This window comes from Azolla caroliniana, unplaced genomic scaffold (assembly GCF_043228905.1).
Source record: "Azolla caroliniana isolate FFs.n. ecotype wild unplaced genomic scaffold, voAzoCaro1.0.p SCAF_2, whole genome shotgun sequence".
Lineage (NCBI taxonomy): Eukaryota > Viridiplantae > Streptophyta > Polypodiopsida > Salviniales > Salviniaceae > Azolla > Azolla caroliniana.
The window spans coordinates 22,655,593-22,671,955 of NW_028230437.1; positions in this window are offsets into that span (position 1 = coordinate 22,655,593).

Consider the following 16,363-nt stretch of genomic DNA (forward strand, 5'->3'; position numbering starts at 1 on the left):
ATTCCTTGACTAGGTTTAAATTGTTTTGGAGGATGTCATCAAAAAATAAACTTGAGTCGTAATGACGTATCATTCATAATAACAATTGCCAACTCATTAAGCATAATAATTGTTATAGTAAATTTTTGATACATGAGACCACATCAATCATTTGAACCTTCGTTTTAGAAGCTCGTGATTTTACTAGCGCCCTACTTTTAAAAGGCTCATTAGTTCATTAAGTGTGACTTTTGGGCATAAAGTGTTGCTCACTTAACTAATCACTTCAATATGTTAACTCAAAGAATCGGGTCTCCATTATCATTGCGAAGATTTTCCTTAGATTGCTTAGTTGAAGACCATCTCATTTCTTAACATTAATCAATATTTGCTTCTTATCAAACTTCATATAGGTTCTTAGCAATTGAAAGATGCTTATTTCCAATATGACGCCTTTCATCTCGTGTTCATTTCCATAATATGTGTGTGCATATGTGTGTACATACTACATACATACATACATATATTGGATATTCCCCCATTAATATTACATTTCATGCTAATTCTCTTTACCATACATGTGGATGTCGTCTACATGTAGGCATTTTTAGAAGCAATGTCATGCTTATAAGAATTTGAAAAGTCCCCCAATTCTAAATTTACTAATAAAATAAAACATGTCAAAGAAGTTAGGATAGGAAAATAAAATCTCATACTAATCCCAATAACAATATTTCATTCCGCAAGATTTGTCAATCCATAAAAAAACACGTGACCCCACTAAGAACGATGTACTTGGAAAGCTAGAATTGTGTAGGAAAGAGGTTGAGGGATTCCAACGTAACCATCCTTGCAAGGAATGAACATAATGTGATATAGTCACCTTGTGGAATTTTCGCGATGAGTGTGTGCGTTCTTTGACATTCGATCCTAATACCTTTCTCATATCCATAATTTGTCCTATAATATGCAACCCATTAACTCTTAAACAACTTAGATCATGATGTAATAATTGGAGTCAAACCAATCGTAAGATAAGTGGGGAATGTTGTGCTTTGTTAAATTTAGAAGTCCAATTGAACCATAATTCCTACGCAATTCAAGGTAAAATGTCCATTTTGAACTTTAAGAAAATACTTCTATTGTGCCTTATTTGGGGCGAATCTTACTACGACTTATGAATAACCATGAAGTATCAAGCAATGACCAATAGCTAAAGGCATGTTAGATTTTTAAGAAAATAGCTATATTAATTGTTTATCATCGTTGTTAGGATTGCAAGTACACTGGATACATATAACACATTCCATATGAGGTAAAAAAGAATTGACACTGTATAAAGCAAACTAAATCCATATGTATTCCACGTTTTGCCATATATGGGTCATATATGAGTAAATTGTCTCTTGAATGATTGAAATGCAAGCAAGCTGTTATATAATGACATTGTTGTAGTTATATGTAAAAACCCTTATCCATATATATAGATGCTCAAAATAAAATCATTGAGTAGAGTCCGTGCATTATAAGCAACAAGAGGGAAGCCATACAACCTCTGAATCAAGGGCTAAAGACAACCTATTATTCATATTGTAATAGGTGACAAGTGAGCTAAGGATACAACAACCATCTATGGTAAAGCATTAGTTGTTGGATTGGAATATGATTGAACCTATTATCGGTTTACGATTTGGTCTCTATGGAACACAAGCTTGTATTTGCCCTTCACAATGTTGTCTAATTACAAAGCTCTTCTTCATAGCTTTGGGTTGTGACTGACAAGACCCATGAGCCCATGATTTGTGTTCTCATGGTTTAGTCAGTACTTGAAATGGAAATTTCCCCAATAAAACATTTGTGTGAACGAAATTATCAATGCTTGGTGGTTGGGTTGCTTGAGAAAAAAGATGGATCCCAATTTATTTTTTATTGGTCACTAACATTATGATATAATTTGATCTAGTTTTACCAATCATCAATGCCCTCAATGTTAATAAAAGGCCACCACGCTTTCCTTTCCACCATGCTCGTGGGTTATCCTTGATTATAATAGATTGGTACATAAATGGTTGGTTTCCTAACAAAATTCTAGGAAAAACTTGGTCCCCATAGGAGGGATGCGAGCCTTTTGGGTGTGTGGTTTTCTTAGAAGCAAGAAAAAGAGTGTCTAGGGACCTACAAATCAATCAGCTATATCATGTGTGCATGTGTATAGATACAGAGAGACACATATAGAGCGTATGTTTTAAGAGAACTTCTATCTTGTACTCATTGTCGCAGATTATAGCTTATTCATGCAATGCGTAGAAAATGAAAAGAAGGGACACAAAGATGTGCGCACGCACAGGAAAGTGTCATTTTACCTATTGGAAAGGTGGCCTACTTTCCTTGGAATGCGTAAGTGAATCTGGTGTTGTGGCTTGTGGCTCACCAATAAAGCACACATCTAAGGAAAGGTGTGAATACAACAAGTTGATAGGCGGAGAAGTGAGATTAGACAACACAACATGGATATGGGATGGAGACCTTTTTGTTGGAAGGTGTGAGAGAGAGCACTAAATCATTCATAGTAAAAGTATAACGTTTTCCACACACAAGTATATATTTGTGTGATGAGAGAGAGCGAGAGAGAGAGAGAGAGAGAGAGAGAGAGACGGTTGTAGTTCAATTGGTAAGATTGTCCATTGAAAAGTAGAAGGTCATGCATTTAACTCTTACATTCCCCAATGGCATCGAGTAAACATTAGGAAAATATATGGTAATATGTGTGAAAGTTGGACACCCAAAAACTTGTTTGGTAGACTACCACTAAGGTAAGTTGATCACAAGAAAAAAAGATCTTGAGTTAAAGTGAAAATTACGAGGAATAAGGAAGAAGGAGAAGTATCTCAACAACTCTAAGAAGGCCAGTGTGGCCTAATGAGAGCAAAAGCATCAACATTGTACAATTTGTTCGCTACTTTATGAGAATTAACAAACAATGAATAGATAGATATAAAGAAAGGTGAATTCGCTCATTGTTGACCCATCCCAAATCCCCAAGATACACCTCATCCTGATTGTACTATATTTTGCTTGATGGGTCGTCACCACTCCAAAGAGGACAAAGAGAGCCGAGCAAAAGTTTAGAAGGAGAGAATATGTAAATAAAGGCAACTTGTTTAAAGAGATGGAGTGGGGTAGGTATACATATTTATTATTAACGTTGATATACGATATATTTTGAATGGGATTGGAACCGATAGGGTATAGCGAGGAACGAACTCGGGCTCTCTCGAACAAACTATGTGTTTACCCTATCGAGGAACGAACTCGGGCTCTCTCGAACAAACTATGTGTTGTGGAGAGAGAGAGAGAGAGAGAGTGTGTGTGTGTGTGTGGATGAGCATGCATAATAATATGGTATTAATTTCCTTGACTGGTTTATTCGTTTGGTGGTCAAAAGAAGGTCCCTTATAGATAGAAGTGGCCATAAATTGGGGAGGGGTAAAAAACCAAAGCCAACCCTAATTAATTAATTAATTAGTAAAAATAAAAAGATTAAGATTGTGTGTATCAGATATGTATGTATATATGGGGGGAGGGCGAAAAAGAAGAAGAAGAAGAGGAAGCAAATCTTGGACACGTCACCATCGGATGTGCTGTCCAAATCAACGGCTGACGGCGGGCGAAGATCCAGGACACGTACCAAAACAACAACCCCAAGGAAATAAATTATTAATATTTCTAAACATTTTCCTTTTTTAAAAAAAGAAAAAAGAAACTGCGCTTCTTCGTTAATAAAATAAAATATCTGATGAGTAAAGAAGAAATGAAAAGTCGAAGGTAGGCGCGCGCCGGCTTGTCGACGTGGCAGCCGGGGACTCAGATTTTTTGGTGCTTTTTATTTTTTATTAAAGAAAAAAGAAAAAAAGCGCCAGGTCCACACACGTGTCACCTGTTTCTTCTGTACCGTCGTAGGTGTCCGTTTTCACACTGGTGGGGCTCTGACTGTCCGGACAAAAAAAAAAGCGAGTGAAGTGGACATCCATCCCCCCCGCCACCTTATCTACCAAACACTCGCCCCACGTATCCTCTTCGTACGAGCTAAACCATTTATTACCCTACCCCCCCCTTATTATTATTAGTATTTAACCAAATTAATTTTTTATTATTTTTTAACCTTTTTTCTTTCTTCAAATTAAGCTTTTTATTAAATGCCTCCTTTTCTTTTGTTTATTGAGTCCTGTGTTTAGGAAATTTACGAAAGTGACCACCCCCAGAACATATTTGTCTTGTATTGTTCTTCCAACTCTTTCAAATGTCCTCTTTGCAAATCAATGTGATTGCTCTCTCTCTCTCTCTAGAGTGACACACACACACACACACATTCCTATCTACAATTTAACCATGGCATTGAATTTACAATGAATGTAGAGAGTCAATGCATCACATTATGTTGTCCAAGACTCCAGATAATGCCTTGTTAATGCCTTGTTTAGATCTTTGTAAATAGGTAGATACTATAGATCCTCGGGCCTTCAATATCAAGAAGAGTACTATGAGATTCGATAAATGGATTCACAGCAAACGGTAATAAGTCGTGGCTAATGCATGCTCACATCGGATCATGGTGTTCCAACATCAGACGACATAGTCTCGTTAAATAATCTGTAAAATCATTTGTCTCACTTACGCATTAGTCTATTGTATACTGTCGGTCTTGACTCTGAAGGTGGGAAAACTATGAAATACTTACAACTCTTCATCTATGCATTACTTGTGTGGAAGAAAATTGTCATCACTTATTGATGCCACGAATGTGTGCATGATGATGGATGGCTACATATTGTGACCTTACTCAATAGTCTGATAGTACCGATAGTGCGTGCTATAACTTGTCAACACTTATTGATGCCATGAATGTGCGCATGATGGCTACACATTGTAACCTCACTCAATAGTTTGATAGCAACTAGACTATACATTGAAACTGTGATCACTTATTGATTCCATGAATGTGTGCACGATGGCTATGCATCATAACCTTGCGTCATAGTCTGACTGTAATGAGACTATGTGTTGCACATTGTTTGTCGCTTATAATGTTGACAATTGAATTGAACCCCATCGATTGCAACAAGTTTGGTATGTGATGATTGATCAAACATCAACATTGTCTAATAATTGATTAAACATAAACTTTGCGCAATGCATAAACATCATAAGCATGTACTACACTCTAAGATCAGTTTATTTCATAAAGTTATCAACAAATCAAGGTAATTGAGTGATTACTAAATTATATTCTGGCTTATCTTCATTGTTTGTAACAATCGGCAACGGTTCGAACTGAATTGAACCACTAAACCGCGGGTTAACGATTCAGTTCGATTTCAACTGTCAAAAACCGCGGTTTAAACGGTTATACGGTTTTTTTAAAAATTAAAAAAAATTAAAACAAATCTTAAAAAATTAAAAAATGTTTTTAAACAATCTTTTCATTTTTAGACCTTATTCTCACATTTTAGGATCATCTTTAAAATTTTAAAATTTTAAAAAAATGAAATATTATAAATTTTAAAAAATTAGAAATTTGACCTATGTTGAAAACTGAAACCGAACCACGAAACCGCGGTTTTTACGGTTTAACGGTTTCGTGGTTCGGTTTAGGTTTTTTTAAATTTTAACGGTTCGGTTTGAACCCTCTCAAACCGAACCGAACCGAACCGTTGCCTATTGTTAATTGTTTGTGAGCAAGTGACATTTAAACTCTCCTTGTCTAGTTACTTCTTTGAACTATAAACTAGCTTAAAATGGAAAGTCTTTGATTGTAGAACCTGTTGTGAATACATATCACGCCCATTTTTACGTACATTTTACACCAATTTTTGACGGAGAAGTGAATCCAAAAGAAATTGTTCCCATATTAATCCATTTTGACTTAAAAAGACTACACGCACATAATCTGCGTAAAGATTTACTACTAACAGGAAAAGTTGAAGTAAATTGGAGCAAAGGATATTCAAGGCCCGCTTATACTCACAAGCTACAACACACTCTATACATTCTAATATGTTTACATGACTACAATGAGGTAAAAACTTTTATGACTCAATGTAATCTTCCTCATGAACTTCATTAGGAAGGGATATTACTTTTTGGGGAATTGTCGACCTTGTCTCATAATGTAGTTGAAACCAACATTATCTCTTCAAACTATAGATTACCATCCCCATAAACAACCCCCCCTCGTCTTCTTCCTAAATCATGTCATTATAATGAATAATTCTCGGCTTGCCAATATATACCTTCAAACAAATGTTAAACAAAAATATTTTATCTAGTCTATTCGACTCCCCTCGTGAAAGCATACTTTGTGGTAAGTTCAATATGATTTGAGCATGCCAAATAGTCTTGTGATTGCTCATCATGCATTAATAGAGCCTATGTTGAAACAAATGGCAAGCTGATTGTCGATTGGTAACAGTCAAGATGTTGTTAGCTTTAGATATTGCAAGTTTTTTTTTGTGGGAACAACAAAACAAAGTCTAGAAAGTTTATAGATTGAAAATTTCTTCCAACCAATTGCATTACCCAAGTAGTTTAACCGTACCATTTTATACTCTACAATCATGATGTAGCCTTCTGTTTATAGTTTTGCCCATTTTTGGTCATTTGTGTTTTCACTAGAGAAAATTCAATGAGTGATCATCAACATCTATAGAATATATGGTCAAAACATATTAGGATATTAATTTTCAATATATAACCAAGATGTTGAGAAATATAAAACTCTATTAGAAACAAAACAACGCATAGAGTTAAGTTCTACAAACTGGTTGAACATGCTCAATCAAGCCTAGGCACTTTGTTCAACTTGCTTGATATGTTTAAACAAGATTCATAGGAATGTTGAATGTTCATGTTTTTTTTTTCCAAAAAAAAAATGCTACAAGAAGGTTCATGTTACACAACACAAAGGGAAGGAAAATTGTATGAAACATCACCGTCAAAAAGCTATTTGAACTCTTTTATGTCATATTCATGTCGTTTTATTATATTTCTGCAATAGTGGAAGTTGATGCTAGGGAAGGATGACATAATACAAGTCATTAATACAAATAATCTTTGAGACAGAAATATGTAATGATTTGGAGGAGCTTGATCACCATAGGTTCCTCAACAAATCACCAATGAGGACAGATTCATTGTCATGTTCTATTGAGAACTCAAACATAATATAATATTTTAAATTACAAAACCTAATGTTTGAACATTAAAAGGGTCCATTTTATGATTATATGGGAGCTATTGCTTATGGGTTTCACGCTTTTTACAACCCAAGAAAAACCCTCCTACACAGTAGACAAAACCCGAATATATTCATGAAAAAGACATGAATTTATCAGCCTTCCCAACAATGGACACGAGGAATTGATAACAATTTCGTCCCGGTTCCCGGTTTGGCCTTGTCCAAACCAAACAGGTTAAGCCATAATTGGTTTAGGAATATTCAAAGTTGAACCGAACCAATCCCTAAACTAGTTAAGGCTCAACTAGTTTGGCTTGAGCTTTGCCAAACCGACCTCAAACCGGTCAAGGAAGCTAAAGATTGAATTGAGCCAAATCGAACTGCCAACCCACTATGTAGGTGAACATTTAATCCTTTAATGAGGACCATAGATATAAAATCATGCCTTTTTGTGTGCGTATAGACTCTCTATGCAAAGTGAGAATCTATGTCACATACAATCATAGATAACATAAAAAAGTGCAAAGATTGAGATAACCACCATATGATCATGTCCTTATTTGATGTAAAAGCAAATCAACTTCGTGTATAATGTGGTATATATAATTGTCTTGAGTTCATAATCAAAAGAATAAAGGCCTCAATAATCTCTACATCTTGTATGAAGAATAGTTACCATTAATAATGTAAATATACTTCTCATGATGGATGTCTTGTTTATCGGGAACAAGAGTGGTTCAAGTCTTCTAGTTCAATATTTTTCTCGTCAATAACATTGTTTTTTTGTTTTCTTTGTCCCCAATAATTCCTTGTGCGTTGAAACTTTAACGTCTTTCTTCTATAAAATGTGCTCAACTTGACTTGCTTATGATTTAACTCAAGTAAAGTTTGAATAATGTATGCATACACTTGTTGAAGGCATACAAACTTTAATTGGGGAGTGTTATGACAATGGGCATAGAGAATCAGAGTTTGATTCTTCCTTTAAAATCAATAAAGTTTTGATTCATAAGAGTAGCTTATGGTTCCTAAGATCTTCAGAACAATACATACTATTTTTAACTTTTAAGTTAGTGTTTCATGTCATTATTTCACTTTAACATATGGTAATGTAATATCCAAGGTTTACATAGGGAACAATATATTCATGAACAAAATAGAGGGTATGGGTCGTATAATGTTTCAACCCATGTGCTCCAAACCTTAAGTATTGCTAGACTCCTAGAGTATACTCCACATGCTCTCTTTTTTTTAAAGATTTTCCTCATTAGTATTACGTGAATGCTACAACTTAAGCTTGTACTCCACATGCTATTAATTAATCTTGATGTCTCCATTTTTCTTGTATATACACACAATTCTTTCTATGGAAATTTCTGTAATACATTTAATCCACTATGAGTTAATCTTTACGTCTCATTCTTCTTCTTTTTTCTAGTATTTAAACACAATGTTTTCTATATGATGTCTATGAAAGACTCTTCAAGAGATGCTCTATAGGTCATAACCTTTTGGTTGGGGGATACAAATGCACATTTCATCATCCATTATAAAACCTAACTTGAACCTACAATATATCTCGTTAAATAACATGTACACAAGGAGGGTTTAGCATGTTTGCTTATTGATGAAGTGTCAGGGATGAACTTTGAATGAATTGAATTCAGTAAGAAAACACAATAATAGTACTAAATTGTTTTATTTGTGCCTGAAAATCTAATAGAATGATCTTATCCAACATGGTGAAATTTGTGAGTGGAAAATGCACATAAAGTAAAGGCAAGATTATTAATGTGACATGGAAAGTCATGATTTTACTTTGAGTGGAATGAAATGACGACTAAAGGAACATTATATAGAGTAAAAACGAGTTTGAACAGAGAGATATTACAAAGGTATATGGATATCTAGTCATTTACAAGTAATTGTGGGCCAATGAGCATGTGTGTCTGACACACAATTGGATATACACATTTCATAAAAGGATTTAGAGTTCTAATATTTGACCATTTAATATTATGGGGTGAATATTGATACCCTCTCAATCCTTTTGCCTTTTTCCATTGCTATTAAATGAAAAGCTTCATTATATTCAGATAAACTATAATGCGCCAATCAATACAACCACCACAATGATGCACACACGTCAAGCTTGAACCTCAAGTTACGCATAGTTGCTTGAAAAATCCCATTCTCATTCGAACCTTCTAGCATATCGCCAATCCCATGCTTATGTTGTATATGTTGGTAAAGTGCATAGCTATGCCTACAAAATAGGGGTTCCATTGACTGTATATTAATGCTCCAAATGCACGGTGTGCCAAAATGTATGCCCAAAGTGCTTGTGTCCTTACGTCACCATAGAAAGTACTACAAACTTTACGCCTCTATATGAGCTCTACGCAATTGTTGATTGCTCTTTTGGTTTTAATGAATCGCCACAAGTTAAGAGAAATAAAAGCTTTGTAATTTATTTATAATTATTAAGAGTGAATGCGTGATATGGAATAAAACATAAAACCATAACCATCATCACAAAAAATCAAAAAACAATACTAAAATGTCATGTCATCGATTCTCAATAAAACAAAACTCGACGCGAGTATCCAAAATAGTGTTGAAATAAGTATTTGTGGGTTCACAATTGCAATAGAGACATGTATTGCATTAGAATGCTATTCCTCTAATCCTCTTACCAAAACTATTCATTGAATTATGTTACTCTTGGACCACCTCTTTTATAGGTTAAGTTGTAATGACTTGTATGGTAGAGAGTTGTCGTGCATGCAACATTGGTAAGGGCCATGACTATGGCATACAAAAGGGCACTTGGGTTATATCAAGTTTATCCTTATACCAAAGGGAAAAGTACCAGGATACCCTTGGAAGTTTGTCTATTTACCAGAATGCCCTTGGAAGTTCCAAAATTACCAAACTACCCGTATGTCCAAAAAATTACACTTTATAAATTAATTATACACTTAAATCTACAAGCCCTATTTACCAAAGATGGAAGAAATGGACCAGAACTGGTCCTATTTACCAAAGATTTGAGTGTATAATTACTTTATAAAGTGTAATTTTTTGGACATAGGGGTAGTTTGGTAAATTTGGAACTTCTAGGGGCATTATGGTAAATAGACGAACTTCCAAGGGTATCCTGGTACTTTTTCCCATACCAAATTCGACAATTTTGAATTTGTTTATGTCAATGCTTCCTTGGATTGACTTAACTTATGGAATTAATTATTCATGCACATCTCCCCAAAATTTGATATATCTACTGGTCAAATATAATTGATTGTGTTGAAAGAATCCACAAGTAATGACATAAGTTTTCACTAACACGACATCATAATTCAAGGCTTTGGAGTAAATTAAAGAGTTTGTATTAGAATATGAGTTATGTCCTAATATTTTGCAATGACGCCAAAAATATACATTTGACATTGATATTGACATGAGGAGTTCCACAAATGACTCCTTTTACGTCAACATGAAAACCAATGAAAATACATATATTGCTACACGATGGTATCATAAGAAGACAATCTTTATCGTGTGATAGTGTCTTATGTTGCAAAAGTGTAAGTTAATATCAATCACATAATTGTATAGTTCAGAAAAGTACACAAATTCTAGCAAAATTGATGAAAACTAAATCTCTCTTCGTAGTAGATATTTTATGACAAGGCAACGTCTTGGAATATAGCATACAAGGCCACTCAATAATTTGTGAGGGAAATGATATGATCGTCTTGGAATGCATTTTCCTTGAAAATATACCATTGAAGAGTTTGCATTGACCATCTCAAAGTGGCTTAGGGAGTTGATGCGTGGAAAAGAGGGCCTAAGATTCAACCCTTTTAAGGCCATGTCTGCCCTTCTCAAAGCATCAAACCTTTAGATACATTATTCGCAAATATCTTATTCGTTTTTAATATTTTAATTTGTGGTAGCCTTATGTTGATGTAGAGGCTGATGACATGAAAGAAGCCCTGAGAAAACCCACATGGCAATAGAAATATGCTAAAAAAAGGTCAATTTGAATAATTCATTATCTAGAGGACAAAAAGTCAAAGAACTTGTTATGAAGATAAGAAATGAGCCACAATAATCCCTTACGACAAGTCTGACATAGTTAAACATGCCATCATCTAATCTAATAAGCATGCGTGAAGCAAGAAAAATCAAAACTTGACAACTACCTTGGCTTTGCCATATGTTGTATGGAAGAACTCCGTATTCATGAGAATTTTGGCTATTTTAAAATATGAAATTATTGATATCCATAATAGAATAACATTTGTCTTATCCACAAGTTAGTGCCATTAAGTCAAAACTATGGAAAACTCTGCAAAACGAAAAAAAACATCATATCAAAAATTTCTCATATCTCATTATGCATTAGACATTGTTTTTGCTAAAAAATCAGCACATGTTATCGTTTGAGATGACACACGCGACCAATTTGATCCTGAAAATTAGCTTATTAAATTCATTAACAAATTTAGTTATAAATGTCCATTAGAAAGAAGTGACATGTGCAAATGTGGATTGTCATTATGAAAAAATTGAGACAAAGGAATTTTACATCTACGGAGAGTCATTATGGAAGTAATGAAGTTTCATACTTGTTTGTATAATGTTATAAAACACTATCCCAATAGGGTTTATATGCCTTCAATGAAGTATTAGGATATGTCATGCAATTATGTGGAACCATAGAAAATTTGGTTAAGCTCTTGTAAGGAACATTATACTGTAATTCCTTTGGGAACAAGTTATCGTAAAGCCCAATTCCAAGAATTGCAAAATCATTCTTCTTCATTGCATGTCTAACATTGTGGTACTCCTTGCGGATCATAAAGCCAAAACCTACTTCTTATACTATTATTTTTTAAATTTCCAAAAAAGGAGCTACTTTCCCATTAGTTAGGAGAGATTTTTACGAAAAAGACTATACAAGTATATAAATCGAGGAATCACCCCCCGGCCGAGTTCAAGATTATGAGACTACGTACATATCCCGCTTACTTTCTACTTAATGTGAGTAGGTATCTAGAGCTATAAACTAGTGGCAATCGTTGCCAGTCAGCACGCGCCTGATCCTCTAGCCTTCAAGGAAGGGAGGGTGGGAGGTGAGTAGGAAACATTGAGTGTGGGGGTTGTTATTTCCATCTCGGGCCGTTTCCTCCTTGCGTCACCATTGGTGTGTTCCTCCACTTTTGCCAAAAGTGTGGCCAAACCAAGAACCCACTTCTAAGTTTGTCAACCACGACATTATACAGTGCTGAGGGTATAGTTTTGGTTCCCTATGTGAAATTCAATGAAAGATGGATGAGAATATAATAGTTAATGATGACCAAAGTTGCAAGATAATGAGTTTTCTTAATGGCATCAGCTTGAAAAATTATGTCTTATTTAAAATATATCTATGTTTCAAAGTTGTTGTCATGTTGCAACTTGCCCAAAGCATTTTCCTAGGAGTTTATTTGTTGGACATCTCACCTCATATAATGCTATGGTATTAGGATATACCAAAGACTCCTTTAGAGAGATAGATAGATAACTGAATAGGTAGATTTTATTATTGACTTGAGAGATAGACAAAGAGAGTCAGATAGATTCTATTATCGTCTTTGGAGGTCAAATATGATCTATGAGACCAAAAATATTACATTTCACGTGATACATGTCTGATGAATGTTGCAATTGAGAGTGCACATTGTGGTTGTGAGAGAAATTCGTGCAAAGGATTGGGCTTGGTCAAAGATGTGTGGAATGCATGGTTGAATATGATAAAAGGCAGAACATTGTATCAAAGTGTGATACTTGGACTCTCAAACTTGTTTAGTGCAAAGGCTACATAGTCGACCACTCTCATCACTTGTGCCATGGCGCCCCGTCTTTCATCGCAATGCATGTGAGCTAAGTCACATGGAAGCAATGGTTCGAATGGAAGCCAATGGAACGTGCTCTACATGTATCAATGTGTATGGTTTCCCTGTTCCCCGAAGAATATGGTTTTGTAGTTAGGTGCAACATGTGTAGTATAATGTGTGAAGCATGAGTCTCCACATTTTCCCCATGTCATGATACATTGGCATTGCAAAAAGGCCTCATTTACAGAGGAATCTAGTGATGCATCATGAAGCCAATGTGTTGCATCCCATCTACAGAACCACTTTTTCATATCTTGCATTAAACTAGAACATACAATTTTATTTTTATGCGTCTTTTGGATCTTTTTGCTTGCTTCCCATACAATTCTAGGAAGTCAATGTGAGGGACTTTTTTGAACCTTAAGCATGTATTCAACAACCCTTTCTATGGCCATGATCTCAACGGGAAATTATCTCGTCTCAAGGAGAAGGAGGAGGATGTATGACGTTTGTTTCTTAACTTGTAGAAACTTTGTAAGAAAATGTTTTTGGACATTTTCAAACTCTTTCCAAGTAGATTTAGGGATGCTCCCACCCCATACTTTCATCCCATAGAGAAGCCATGCTGTCACCAAAGTGTCGAAAAGGTATTTCTTGAGGACCCAACACTTAATATCTCCATGATTGCATGTGTTCCCAAATGCATAATATACTCGCTTTCCCGCCTCTAAGTGGTGTGTAGCACATTCATCCATCTATGATTTGAAGGAACTTCAAGGCCAAGATATTTGAAGCTTTCCACACATTCAAGTGGCTCATTATTGTACATAATAATGGCTCATCTCTTTTTAGGCTCTTCATAAGCATAATCTTTGTTTTAGAGCTATTAACATTTAATTTCATATGCATGCAATTTTTTTTTTCAATGTCTTCATAAATTTTTGTACATCTCCAAAAGTATTTGCAAAAAGCACTATATCATTTGCATATAGCAAAAGCATAATGACAACATTCCCGATTGCAAATTCTTCAACACCTTCTTCCTTTACAAACTTGGCAACTATTTCTTCCAATTCATCAATTCATAGACCAAATAGAATTGGTGAGAGTGGGCATCCTTGCTTAACACCAATAGTGTTACCGAAAACATTTGAAAGTTTATCGCTCATACGCACACAACATATAACCTTCTCATATATTCGGGAGATTCTAAGCATATATTCACTTGACACCTTGAGTTCTTCCATTCGCCTCCAAAGTTGCTCGTGAGGTACCATATCAAAAGCTTTCTAAAAGTCTACGAAGCAACAATATAAACCTTTACCACTAAGGCGACTTTCCTCCATTAATACTTGAAGGGTGACAAGGTGATCAATGGTGCTATGGTGTTTTCGAAAGCCAACTTGTCCATAAGCTCGCTTACCATTATTTTTCAGCCCATGCACTGATTCTATTATACATCCAAATAGTTGTGCCATTAGTGAGCCAATCACGATGGTTTGATAGTTGTTTACATTATTTACATCTCCACCTTTTGTAAAGGTTTGATCCAATTTGTAGTCCAATCATATGGCATAGCATGTTGCAATGCATGATTAAACATATCTCTTATCCACGCATGTGCTTCCTTTCTTGTCCATTTGAGCATTTCAACCTTTATACATTGAAGGTCACTTGGCTTTCGCGAGGCCAATTTCTTAAATCCTATGCATATATCTTTGATTGTAAAGAAGGGAGACATATGTGAAAGAGAACCATAACACATCATGTTTCATGCTATTGGCTATTGTTACACATCCTTTGCTAGCAATATTGTCCAATCTTGTAGTTAGTGGTGATATTGTGGCTTACATCTTCCTTTTGGTGGACAATTAGTTGCACAAGCATTGGCTGATGATTCTTTTATGTTTCTACGAGCCTCAAAAGAAAATCCTGAAAGGAGTATGTAAGTTTGGGGTCAATTTGCCTTGCTATTAGGGTTGCATATAAATTGGTGGAACTCTCACCTTGGTGAAGGCTAATGATTACACAAGGATCAATTTATCGACATTTGTGTTTTGAAAAAAGAAGAAATAAAATAATAAAAATTTATTAGCATTTGGGGTATCCATTGGGTGTTGATGTTACAAATGTTCAACTAATTGACTGGATTGGTAGAAAATTAAAGGACAACTTTACGTATTGGAAGTTTCAATTATGGCCCTTTCATGTATGACTCAAAGAAGTGCAATGTATCTTGATACCCATGCTATTATATTTTCTATCATTACTTCCTTGGACTAAGAAAGCATTGCAAATATTGTTCCGACCTCTTCGGTTCATGTTGTGGTGGAACAGATAAACGATGGGAATAACATGGGTTTCATGGAACCATTTGGCTACTACCAAATAGTTAGGTAGCGCATCAATATTGGATTTGGAAATGCATTTGGTGGCTTGTAGATTTGCATTATTAGGAGATATGTGTTAACAAGATCAACCATGAATATCTATAATGCAATATTTTATTAAGCATGAAGGATTGGTGCATGGGAAAACAAATATTCAAGCATCGTGGTGGCCATTACTCAATGGATGTATTCCGCTAAAGATTCAACATTATGTTTGCGAACAATAGTTCATGAGGTCATGCCAAGATGCATTATCTTTGTAATTCATTACACAATGAATTGCTTGTTTCTTTTGGAGTGTTGTATTGGCATGGAAAAGAGAAGCTTGATCTCAGTTCAATCATTTATTTTGATTGGGGGTTGTACTTTTGGGAGATGTGATTGATAATGAATCTCAAAGGTTGTCAGAATTTGAAGATGCCAAACGACGGTTATGCATTCCCCCAAATTATGGATTTATTTGGGTGAAATTGCAAGATATACCATTGTTGCATGGATCTTTGCCATGGAAAACAAATGTTGCGCCTTGGGTGGATTGACAATTATAGTATGGTATACACTTGTTATAGGTCACTATAAATATATTGTATCATCATGCAACAACGCCATTATCTTGGTTATCTCCAAAAGCAGAAAAGATGTGGAATGTATGTAAGTTTAATGCAAGGTAGTTGCAAATATTACAACATGGTTGGCAATGGGCATTCCCATTTTCCATTTCATGCAAAGGTATTCATATGGAGAGCCATGATTGGTGGGCTCTAGGTTTAGTCTTAAAGAGATAGGGGCTAGGGTCAAGGACATGCTTCTTTTGCACCATTCCATTGGAGGACGATATTGTTAACCATTTGGAAGGAAACACACACTAGCCACGA